The sequence below is a fragment of the Mus pahari genome, chromosome 15 (assembly GCF_900095145.1).
Source record: "Mus pahari chromosome 15, PAHARI_EIJ_v1.1, whole genome shotgun sequence".
Taxonomy (NCBI): domain Eukaryota; kingdom Metazoa; phylum Chordata; class Mammalia; order Rodentia; family Muridae; genus Mus; species Mus pahari.
In genome coordinates, this window is record NC_034604.1 from 42,328,473 (window position 1) to 42,340,316 (window position 11,844).

Consider the following 11,844-nt stretch of genomic DNA (forward strand, 5'->3'; position numbering starts at 1 on the left):
CCCATTGCAGGGGAATCTGCGTGGCTTTCCAAATCATTTACTGGCTTGTCTCATTTGATCTTTCAGTAAACTGTATTCAATTCTAATATCTCATGAAAAAGATCACAGATTAATCAGCTTCCAGTGACTATTAGGAACTGATCTCAATATACTAAACTCATCTTTAAGTGGACAAGTTGAAATTTTAGATCCTTTAAATATAGTTAATAATAATAACAGAACCTACTATTTATTAAGAATATACTACTTTCCACGCTATGGTCCAAGCTTTATCTTCCCTAGTTCTTTTTTTTTTTTTTTTGTAGGCTGGTACTGGGATTTGTACCCAGGATCTTGTACCTACTGAGGTATACTCACAGCCTCTCAGCCATTCTTCCAAACAATGGTCTGAAGTAGGAACTATTGAAATCTCATTTTAAGGACTGAAAGAAGGGCTGGCTCAATGGCTCAGAGGGTAAAGGGCTTATGGTACAAGCATGGAGATCTGAGTTCTTATCCTGGGGACCCAAATACAAAGCTGGGTATGATGGCATGTGTCTAAAATTCCAGTACTAGGAGATCCTAGGGGTCCACTGACTGGTCAGTTTAGCTGAAATAGTGACCTTCAGGCCCAGTAAGAGTTCCAAATAAAATAAAATAAAATAAAATAAAATAAAGGCCTGGAGGACAACTGAAGGTTTTCCCAACAATGACTTCTGACCTCCCTATATCCCCACGCAGTAGCGTGTACCCATACATATATGCATTCACTACACAGACACATAAGTTGAAACAACAGATTCAAAGAGTGTTAGCAACTTTGAAGAGCCACGTAGGTCATTAGTATTAGAGGCAGCACTTTAGTCATCTTGGGTCTTAGAGGCTTGGTTTGTTGTCCTTTGAGGACAATGTTCATTAGGCAAGTGTGACTCTGTTCCTGCTCAGTGCTAAGACTGGCAGTGTCTCCATCAGAGTTCACTCACTCTGTACCTTCCAGTTTGGAATTAGATGTTCTTATTTGGTATTCGGTTAGTATGTCCCTCTAATTCTACAACCCTGGAAGTAGAGACAGGAAGATGGCGCAAATTGGAGGCCAGGCTGTTTTTACAAAGAGAGTACTAGGTCAAAAGGGCTACATAGCAAGATCCTGCCTTAAGAATCAAAAATCAAAAATAAGCAACAGAAAAGGAGTCCCTGTTTGGTCATATTCCAGTGACTCTAGCAGAAGCTTTAAGAACCGTGCAGGCTGTCCTGGTGAGTGGTTCTCACTGCGCCTGCCAGCTGTGCTATACTTAGGGAATCTGATGCTTCTAACTGAGCTGCAAGGAAGGAGTTTTAGGATACTAATTCGTTCAGAAATTATTTTGTCTGCTTCTCTCATGGAATACTGATTTCTAAAAAGCCCTCTCCGGTAGATCTCCCTCAATCCCAGTCTAAGATTTTTCTGTCTTAATTAGCATATCAATGGGCACTACAGGATTAATAAAAGATCACCCTTGGAAGGTACTCGGGGTCCACACTCCTCGCCCCCCCTTCTCATTTCTTCTTGTTTCATCTCACAGTTTGGAATCCAGTGGGTACCTCGTTGATTGCAGTCCTGAATATATGTGTTGGCGGCAGCTGCTAAGGGAATAGCCAGGACACAGCAGATGTGTCAACAACTAGGGTGGACTCGGCTCATATTGAAATTGTTTTTCAAGTGAGTCTCACAGCCAAATAGCTCACAGACATCCTTATGTATTTCTTTACTAAGTTAAAAGGTTAGTTAAAAGTGCAATAAATATATGCCAGAGTTAATGGGCTTTTGAAAAATTTCTAAAGTGCAATGCCTTGATTAGCAGATTAAGTTTAGAAATTAATAAAAATAAGGAGTTGCATTTCTCTTGCTAGGTATCCTCATTAGAGTGACATTGTCTTTAAACCCTGTATCAATTCCTGACTCACCACTGTGAAGACCCAGGGAAGACAGAGTGACCTGGGAGTCCAACTACTTAAGATCATCCAACTCTTGGATGATTACCCAAAATGCTTCATGGTGGGAGTGAATGCAGCAGATCTGCTTGTTCCTGGAAGGCTGTGGTGCTGATAAGCAAGAACACTATGATGCACAAAGACATTTGAGGGCATCAGGAAAACAACCCAGCTCTGGAGAAACTGCATCTGGGAGAATGTGGGCTTTGTGTCACCTTTGTGTGACCTTTCTGACATTAGGGACATGCTGCTGGCTGTTGTCTGTGATGGTGCCACTGCTGTGTATGAGGTCACGGTGGCAGCCCAGGACACTGATCTTGGGCTTTAGAAGTCTTTCTTCTAGGCTTTAGGCACCACTGCTAAAATTTCCAGAGGCATCATTGAAATTCTGAGTGATGTGCAGCTGATAAATTCCAGAGACAAGGAAGGAGCCAGTGAAGCCACACTGCTGAACACATTGAACATCTCTCCCTTTCCTTTGGGGTGATCGTCAATGGGGTGCTTGACTATGGTAGCATTTGCAATCCTGAAGTGCTTGATGTAACAGAGTTGACTCTAAACTTCTGGTTCCTAGTGGTGACGAGGTCAGCTCTGGAACTGTGGAAAATTCCACCAGACCCCTCCCCTCCTGGAAGAGAAAGGTCATGGAACAATTAGGCACCCCTCCGCTCTGGAAGGGAGAGGCTTAATTACATTTCTCAGACCAAGGGAGTGAGTGGGATGGGCAGGTGGAGTGGTGGTAGTGGTGGTGGGGACTGACCATCGCCCACCTGCAGGTGGGGGAGGCCCAGAGCACACAGACAGACACATTCCCTGACTGATTGTTGGCCACCTACAGACAAGGGAAGTCCTTGCCATCTCATTCCCTAAAGACCAATCAGTTTAAAAGTCACACTGTTTTGCCAGTCACACTGTGCCTAATGGCTGCTGCTCTGAAAACTGTATAAATACTCACCAAATGGGTTGCGTGGGGTCGTTCTCTCTCTCTCTCTCTCTCTCCTTTGTGTACAGGGCAACCCCAGCATGCTGGAACAATAAAATTCCTCTTGCTTTTGCATCGATTGCCAGTTGTTGAGTTGTTGGGGGGGGGGAGAATGAGGGGGGATGGGGGAAGGAGGATGGTCTCCGGTAAGTTAAGGCTTGCCAGAGTCTTACAGTGGTATGTCTGAAAGGGTTGCCAGTGTTTGTCTGCAGATTGGTTACCTCAGTGTTGCCTCAGGGTCACACACTGTCATCAGTGGGTACAAGTGAGTCCTGGCTTTGTCTGTAGACAATCAGATGAAGATATGGGATTTGATCTCTTTGACTGATCCCCTCAAAGCAATCAACTCAGTCAGCTTAGTCTGAGAAACATGGAAATAAAGGCTTACTTCTTTTATAAAGGGAAGGGGAGGGCTTCCTTGTGTGCAAACTCTAGTCACTGGCCTTGCAATCCCTGCCTGCCCCCCTACCCCCAGAAAAAGAGATCATCCTTGTCTTCGGCTCCATCACTTAAACCAGGGCTTTGAGGATGATGCCCAAGCTAGATTTGAACTGAGCGTCCTGTTTAACTCATTTGAGGTTCAACATAGTGGTCTGGAGTTTAAAGAGCTCTCCAAAGTAGATCTTTGTACTTAACAAGCAAGACTAAGAAGTGCTCATTCACATGGACTTTCCAGAGACAAGCACCAAGCCTGGGTAGAGAAAGTTACAATCTGTACGTAGATACAGATTTTTTCCTTTTCTATATGTTCACACTTCTAGTGACACTGACACATTTAGCCATCTCATTTTACCTGTATTTTGTTGTGGTAAATGTCCTCCCAAATGTGCCTTGGCATACTACCATCTTCCACATCTAGGTGACCCCTTAGGACTTGTGGTTTCTCCAGGCCAGATGCTTCTGCTCTGCCTTTCTTCTTCTTCTTTTTCCTCCTCCTCCTCTGCATTCTCTCCCTCTTCCATTTTCTCCTTCCTCTCTCCTCACCATCAGCTCCACCTTTCCTTTTATCTGCCCAGTCATCAGCTCTCCTTTATTTTACAAATTAAGGTGGGAAGCAGGTTTACAGAAAAATCACTTGTGTGCTGACTCATCCCTTGTTCACAACCCCTCCCAAGAGAACAGATTTAACATCAAATATAATTAGCCCCAGGGCTATCCACAACACTGGTAAGATGTGCTTGAGTACTTCCTGCATGGTCCTCACATGTGCAAGTTTCATGTAGATTTTAATGAACTGAAAGCCTTCTGTTAGTAGAGAATACCTAGTTAGAAGACCACATACCCAGTCCATCATTCTCATAAATTAGGGAATTAGCTGGTACCCTGGCTTTCCCTTTGCACTTCTGTCTCTCAGGCAAACTTTACAACAGTGCTACGAGATGTGGATGCATGTCAAAAACATCTAGGGAACTTGCTACATCCTACTTCTCATCTGAAGTTTTCAGGTCATGGTACCAATGAGTTTTTTTACCTGCACATTTGTGATGTCAAGCCCTCTGGGTTGTAAATGCTGCCATTATCAAACACCTTTCAGAATGATCACTCCAAAGGAGAAGGGGAGGATGTTCAGGTAAACAGTGACTTTTTAGTGCTTACATGAATACTGTAAGGATATAAGACAGCATACCTCAGCCAGGCATGGTGGTGCACACCTCTAATCCCAGCACTTGGGAGGCAGAGGCAGGCGGATTTCTGAGTTCGAGGCCAGCCTGGTCTACAGAGTGAGTTCCAGGACAGCCAGGGCTACACAGAGAAACCCTGTCTCGAAAAAAAAAAAAAAAAAAAAAAGACAGTATACCTCACCATTCCTCATTCACTTGCACACTCTAACATGGGCACTCTCATTGGCAATGTGTGTCTTTCTGTTCATAGTAGTTAGTGACAGTCTCCCCCACCCTTCCCCCACCATCCCATCCACTTCTTTTCTTTCTCTTAACTTTCATCTTGAATTATTCTCCTCCTACACACAGTTTCATGTATATATTTGCTCTTTTACAACTGTACCATAAACATCTTTAGATGGGAATTGTATCTTAAATTTTCTTAATTGTGACTATGACTATGTGTAAAGTATTAACCAATATGTGTAGGTTGAGTATACCTTCCCTATCAGTTTGACTGATACATATCAAGGGAGCATATCTGAGTTTCTTATTTGTGGATATGTTAAAAAAAAGAAATAGCTGTCATTGTTACTGTTTTTTTTTTTTTCCAGAAAGGTTTTCTTCTTTTTCTGCTGGGTTTTTGCACAATGATCATTTTTATTTTATTATTTATTTGTTTTTTTTTTAGACTTTCTGAAACACCACTTGCTTTCTTTAGCCAGGACTGGCTCTAGCCAGTTGTTGCTTAGCAATAGTAATGGCATGTTGAGACTCATCTGATGGACTACGAATACCCTGAACAGAGCTGGCCAAGGGCAGCTGGTTGGTTAATTGTGGCCTCCAGTCATCACCAGGAGATCAGAGGCTGTGTGGAAAGAGAAGGCCCAGGCTGCTTGCTGCAAAATGCATTGCAAATTTCATTTGTGCTGCAAATGCACATTTCAGACATTGAATAGTAATAAAACCTGAAGATGGAGACCAATTCTGTATCTTTGAAACATCAGGTAGCTACCTGGCCTAAAATAACATATTCTTCCTGAGAGCCCCGCAGATTATTTACAGTGTATATGCTCTTGCTTTCCACAATTCTCCATGCATGATGGATGCTGACGGCCACGGTACTGACGATGGCAGACGGGCCACCTGAGGAATGGTCACTTGTAAAATGTCCCTTTTAAACACAGCCATTTGTGAATGATTGCAGTTTATATTTGTTGCCCGCTTTTTATTGTAACTCAGAATGAACTGATTATGTTCATAGGCCTGGGGCCTTTTGGGTCAAGTTGAAGTCCACGGTGGATCACCAGTGCTGTGTTATAAAGTCCCCCCAAATAGGATTTCTATTGGAAACCTTGGAACTGTTTGCTTGCATTTATGGAAGCTAATGCTGCTGGAGGGAGACTCACCATCTCTTCTGTGTTTAGCCCCAGAGCTTTGTGGTCATGTTGCAATCAGTGCTGATGTGATAGACCCATGCAGAGTGTTAATCCTTACTGATGGCTGTCTTTCTTGTTAGACTGACATTGTTGTTATTATTTCCTAGAACACCAGGCTCTCAAGCTTCCTCAGCATAGGACAGAGCAGAACAAAACATTTGAAAGCAATGAGAAACACGAGCATAATCCCAACAAGAGAGGAAGAAACTGGGCTGGCAAACAGGCATTCCACCTCCATTGTCATCAAAGAGGCGTGTGGTGTACGTATGTTGCTGTGAGTTAAAAATTCATTTTCGGTAGGCTCAAGTGGTTGGAAAGACCATGACCAGAGGCAGTTTATTTAGTAAGACTTGGTGCTTGGGTGTTTAAATAAATCAGTCTACATGTAACTAACTTACACTTCCATTGACTTCACTAAAAGAGTTTCTTTTCCCTCTGTGATTTTTAACCTTAATTTATTCTTATATTTAGAGATACAGATTATCAAATTAATGTCTTCCAAGAGTTTGCTCACTAGTAAGAATTTCTGGACTTTCACCATGAGATTTAGTCTACTAAATAATAGTCTATCAATTTCAAAGTCACTAAAGGGATTTGAGGTTTGGTTTTGGCCATAAGACCCACTGGTTACAAGTAGACACCCATGGTTGCTGTGTTCAGACCCAATGTGTACTGTTTGTTATTTCACTGTCTTTTGGAACATCAAGGGCCTAGAATGCTGGTTCATGAGACAAAGCAGAGTCAGGAGCAAGGGGAAGATGGGAAAAACTGCAAAGAGAAATAGAAAAATATTGTCTGAACCATGTATCTGTAAGACCACACACCAGTTTCCTTACATACCATACAACCAGACCCATATATCTTACAGCGTGACACTGATGATGCTCAAAAACCCACAGTGGCTGGCCCATGCCTCTCTAGTGGAATCTTAAGACTGCCTTCATGGGTTCAAAGTCTTGCCCCAGCTGTCATTTTCAGCCTAAAATATTTCCCCCCTTCTTTGCACTGCTTTTAGTTTCTGTGTGTCTACTGCAAAACCCGTCTCTCACACCCCATGGTAAGCCCCTTGTTGTTAGGGATCAGTTTTGCTCACATCTATATCATTGAGAGCATTGATCTCTGCCCTTTTCCCTCTTGAGAGGAATCACTGATGCTTCTCTTCCTTCCTGGAGCCAGTTTCTAATATTGCTGAGTTGTATGGTGGTAAGTCTACAGAGGTCAGAGGTGAAAGTCTAGCTAGGCAGGTAATGCTCCAGAAGTGAGCCCCAGCTGAGCTGCTGTCTCTGAATCACAGATTTTGCCTATCGCTTTGTGTTGAGCTGGACTTTGTCCCTAGGATTTGGTCATATTTTCTTTCCTGAGCCACATAGAGGCCACAGAGAGGCCCAAATCACCCCGTTCCTCCTTTTATCAACCTGAGCTTACCCACCAGCTCACCCCTCACCTCCATTAAACTGTCTAAACGTGTTTTGACCTTATCATCACCTCTAAACCTGCCTAGGCTGGACAGCGGGCCTCACTTGGCTTTGCTTGCTTTCTGATTACATTCAGATCCCAGATACGTTTCTCTGCATATTGCCTCGTTCTCACTTGAAGACTACTCACGTTTGTTGTTTATCTGATTCATTCATGCATTTCTGCACTTGTGTGATGTTTAGCAGAAGGCCAAACTGTTCACTTCTGACAGGAAGGGATTTGAGCATAATCTGAGAAAATCTGCTAGAATAGTTTGTTGGACATCTTGAGAAGAAAAGCAATTGTTGGTCACCCTTTAGATGCTAAATATAGGTAAGGGACTTAAGACAATGCATTTAGAAAAACGGACATAAATTTAGTATATGCTTTAATCTTACAGATAAATGAATTATCTTTGCTTCATGTTTCCAAGCAAAGAACAGTATTGTGACAATTTGTTGGGTATTTTATCTATTTGTTCATTCACTTAAGAGATGACTAAGCAGCCACTACTTTCTAGAAATCGTTTAAGGAGTTGAAGGGTGCAGAGTACATGAAACAAAACAAAAAGCCCCTTTCATGAGGGACAATTCCCCTCTATTTCTCTAGAAGGAAGGCCAGTATTCAGGTGCACTGCACCATGGTAGGCAGGGAGAAGTGCTTGGCTGAGAACTTGGGTGGCCAGGGAGTGGAAGGCCGTCGGACATGGGGCTGTAGAAGAATGATGTGAAGAGATGACGTTGATGCTAAGGCTTGAATGACAAGCAAGAGTCTTGTGTCAGAGATTGAACTGGAGAGCATTGTGGGTAGAGAGAACAACTAGTGTGGAAATATGAAGGTGAGTATTCACACCAGCAGTGGAAGGTGACAGTAAATTAATGCCTAACAAGAGATGAATGAATTGCCCAATCACAGGCCATCTAAACTATGGAGTACTATTTAACCTTCAAAAGCAGCAAGGACTCATACGTGCTACAACATGAAGGAGGTTCCAAAATAATCGGTTACGTGGGAGAGTCTGGACACAAAAGGTTGTGTTTTATATGATTCTATTTAAGAGAGACATCTAAAATAGAGAAATCTATAGACTCCAAAATGGCGTCCAGTCGCGGTGGGACAGAGAGATTGCTTAATTGGCTTTTTTTCTAGGGTGGGATGAAATAAATGTTATGGAATTAGATTGTGGTGACTGTTGTAAAACCCTGTGAATGTGTCAGTGTCACTGATTTGTGTCTTCAAAGTAGTTCCTTGTGCATTATACAAATACTACCAAGATTGATAAAAGTGCTAACATGAGTTAAAGTTGCTGTGCTTGTCTAGGGGGGTGGAGGTGGGTACAAATGTGGGCAGTTCATGCAATGAGAGTTTCCTGTGCCTTTCCTTGAGGCAATGCATGTGGGAAGACTTCTCTTTATCTTTCCTCAGAGACAATGGTTGTGGGCCTAGGAACTGGGGCAAGAGAGTTTGCTGCACCCTGCTGGCAGCCATGGTGTCTGCTTCTTGCCCTGTCAAAAACAGCTGGTGGGCAACAGCATAATTTAGTGAGAATTTCTCTTTTTACTGTCCTGGCCCTTCTTTAGCTTTTTATTTTTGTTTTTACATTTCTTCTTGTTCTAGGGGAGGCGACATAAGAGAACACTTATTTCCATGAGTTTGGAGGTCAGATCTCTTTTCTACTGATCTTCCTGTGTTGACCGATTTCTTGATGAATTTCCTTGATGAACTTCTGAAAATTCTCAAAGATTTCTTCTTCCATGTTTGTAGGGAGCTCCTTATTTCTCCATTGCTGGGCCAGAAGTCACATGGTCGCCCTGTCCTGCCTCTCCTAGAAGAGCCTGCCTCTCTGGAACCTACCCTTGGATGTTCAGCAGGTTCATCTCCATGGCAGTTTCAATTTTGCAGGGTTTTTTTTTTCCCTGCTGTTGTTAGGTGGGAAATGATGCAGCTTTCTATAGTCTACATGAAAAAGGAGCTCTGGAATCCTGGTGTACCCTTTAAATTTTTATATTACTTTTTAACTGATCGTAAAAGTTACATATATCTATGGGGTACTATGTGATGTTCTGGAGTGTGTATTCATCTTGTAATATTTAAACAAGGCTTAATAAATCAGTTTAAATAGACATTTAAATGCTTAAATCAGTCATTTTTCATTTCTTTTTGGTGCAATCATTCAACACAGTTTTCTCTAGTGTTTTGTAATACACAGAAATCATTATCAGAGTCTGTGCAGGAAAGCCTGTGGACTGCAGAAGCAACATAGCTTCTGGCACACCTCGGTTCTGGCCTTCATCTTCAGCCAAGAAGCAGATCTAAGCTCCAGACACCTGTGCTCCTTCCCCTTCAGAGGAGAGGTGACCTGCAGAGAGTACTCTGACCACTGAGACTCAGGAGAGAGTTGCACTCCCAGGACTGCCGACAGAGGCTAACAGAATCACAGGAGGAACAAGCTCCAGCCAAAGACAGCAATAACAGCTAATGCCAGAGATTACCAGATGGTGAAAGACAAACGTAAAAATCATTCTAACAGAGACCAAGACCGCTCACCATCATCAGAACCACACACTCCTAACTCCGCAAGTCCTGGATACCCCAACACACCTGAAAAGCAAGACACGGATTTAAAATAATATTTCATGATGGTGGTAGAGGATTTTAAGAAGGGTATTAATAACTTAAAGAAATACAGAAGAACACTACAAAACAGGTGGAAGCCCTTAAAGAATTACAGGAAAACAGTGCTAAACAAGTAGAAGCCCTTAAAGAAGAAACACAAAAATCCCTTAAAGGATTACAGGAAAACACAATCAAACAGGTGATGGAATTGAACAAAACCATCCAAGATCTAAAAATGGAAGTAGAAACAATGAAGAAAACCCAAAGGGATGTAACTCTGGAGATAGAAACCCTAGGAAAGAAATCAGGAACCATAGATTCAAGCATCAGCAACAGAATACAAGAGATGGAAGAGAGAATCTCAGATGCAGAAGATTCCATAGAGAACATGGACACAACAATCAAAGAAAATGCAAAAATGCAAAAAGATCCTAACTCAAAACATCCAGAAAATCTAAGACACAATGAGAAGACCAAACCTACTGATAATAGGAGTAAATGAGAATAAAGATTTTCAACTTAAAGGGCCATCAAATATCTTCAACAAAACTATAGAAGAAAACTTTCCATACCTAAAGAAAGAGATGCCCATGAACATACAAAAAGCCTAGAGTACTCCAAATAGACTGGACCAGAAAAGAAATTCCTCCCAACACATAATAATCAGAACAACAAATGTACTACATAAAGATAGAATATTAAAATCAGTAAGGGAAAAAGATCAAATAACATATAAAAGCAGGTCTATTACAATTACTCCAGACTTCTTACCAGAGACTATGAAAGCCAGAAGATCCTGGACAGATGTGATACAGACCCTAAGAGAACACAATTGCCAGTCCAGGCTACTATACCCAGCAAAGCTCTCAATTACCATAGATGGCAAAACCAAAGTATTCCATGACAAAACCAAATTCACACAATAACTTTCTATGAATCCAGCCCTTCAAAGGATAATAAAGGGAAAATATCAACACAAGGACAGAAACTACACCCCAGAAAAAGCAAGAAAGTAATCCTTCAACAAACCTAAAAGAAGACAGCCGCAAGAACAGAATCCCAACTTTAACAACAAAAATAACAGGAAGCAACAATTATTTTTCTTTAAATTCTCTTAATATCAATGGACTCAGTTCCCCAATAAAAAGACATAAACTAATAGACTGGCTATACAAACAGGACCCAAAATTTTGCTGCTTACAGGAAACCCACCTCAGGGAAAAAGACAGACACTACCTCAGAGTGAAAGGATGGAAAACAATTTTCCAAGCAAATGGTCTGAAGAAACAAGCTGGAGTAGCAATACTAATATCAAATAAAATTGACTTCCAACCCAAAGTTATCAAAATGAGAAGGAGAGGCACTTCATATTCATCAAAGGTAAAATCTACCAGGATGAACTCTCAATCCTGAATATCTATGCTCCAAATGCAAGGGCAGCCACATTCATTAAAGAAACTTTAGCAAATCTCAAAGCACACATCGCACCTCACACAATAATAGTGGGAGACTTCAATACCCCACTCTCATCAATGGACAGATCCTGGAAACAGAAACTAAACAGAGACACATGGACACTAACGGAAGTTGTGAAACAAATGGATTTAACAGATATCTACAGAACATTTTATCCTAAAACAAAAGGATTTATCTACTTCTCAGCCCCACATGCTACCTCCTCCAAAATTGACCATATAATCAGTCACAAAACAAACCTCAACAGATACAAAAATATTGAAATTATNCCATGCATCCTATCAGATCACCACGAACTAAAGCTGATCTTCAATAACAGCATAAA

General features: G+C 41.7%; 1 pseudogene; it reads left to right on the forward strand.

The window, feature by feature from the left end:
- LOC110332944 overlaps nt 1-5,115 on the forward strand; it is a 184,038-nt pseudogene extending 178,923 nt beyond the window's left edge.
- The last annotated feature ends 6,729 nt before the right edge of the window (nt 5,116-11,844 follow it).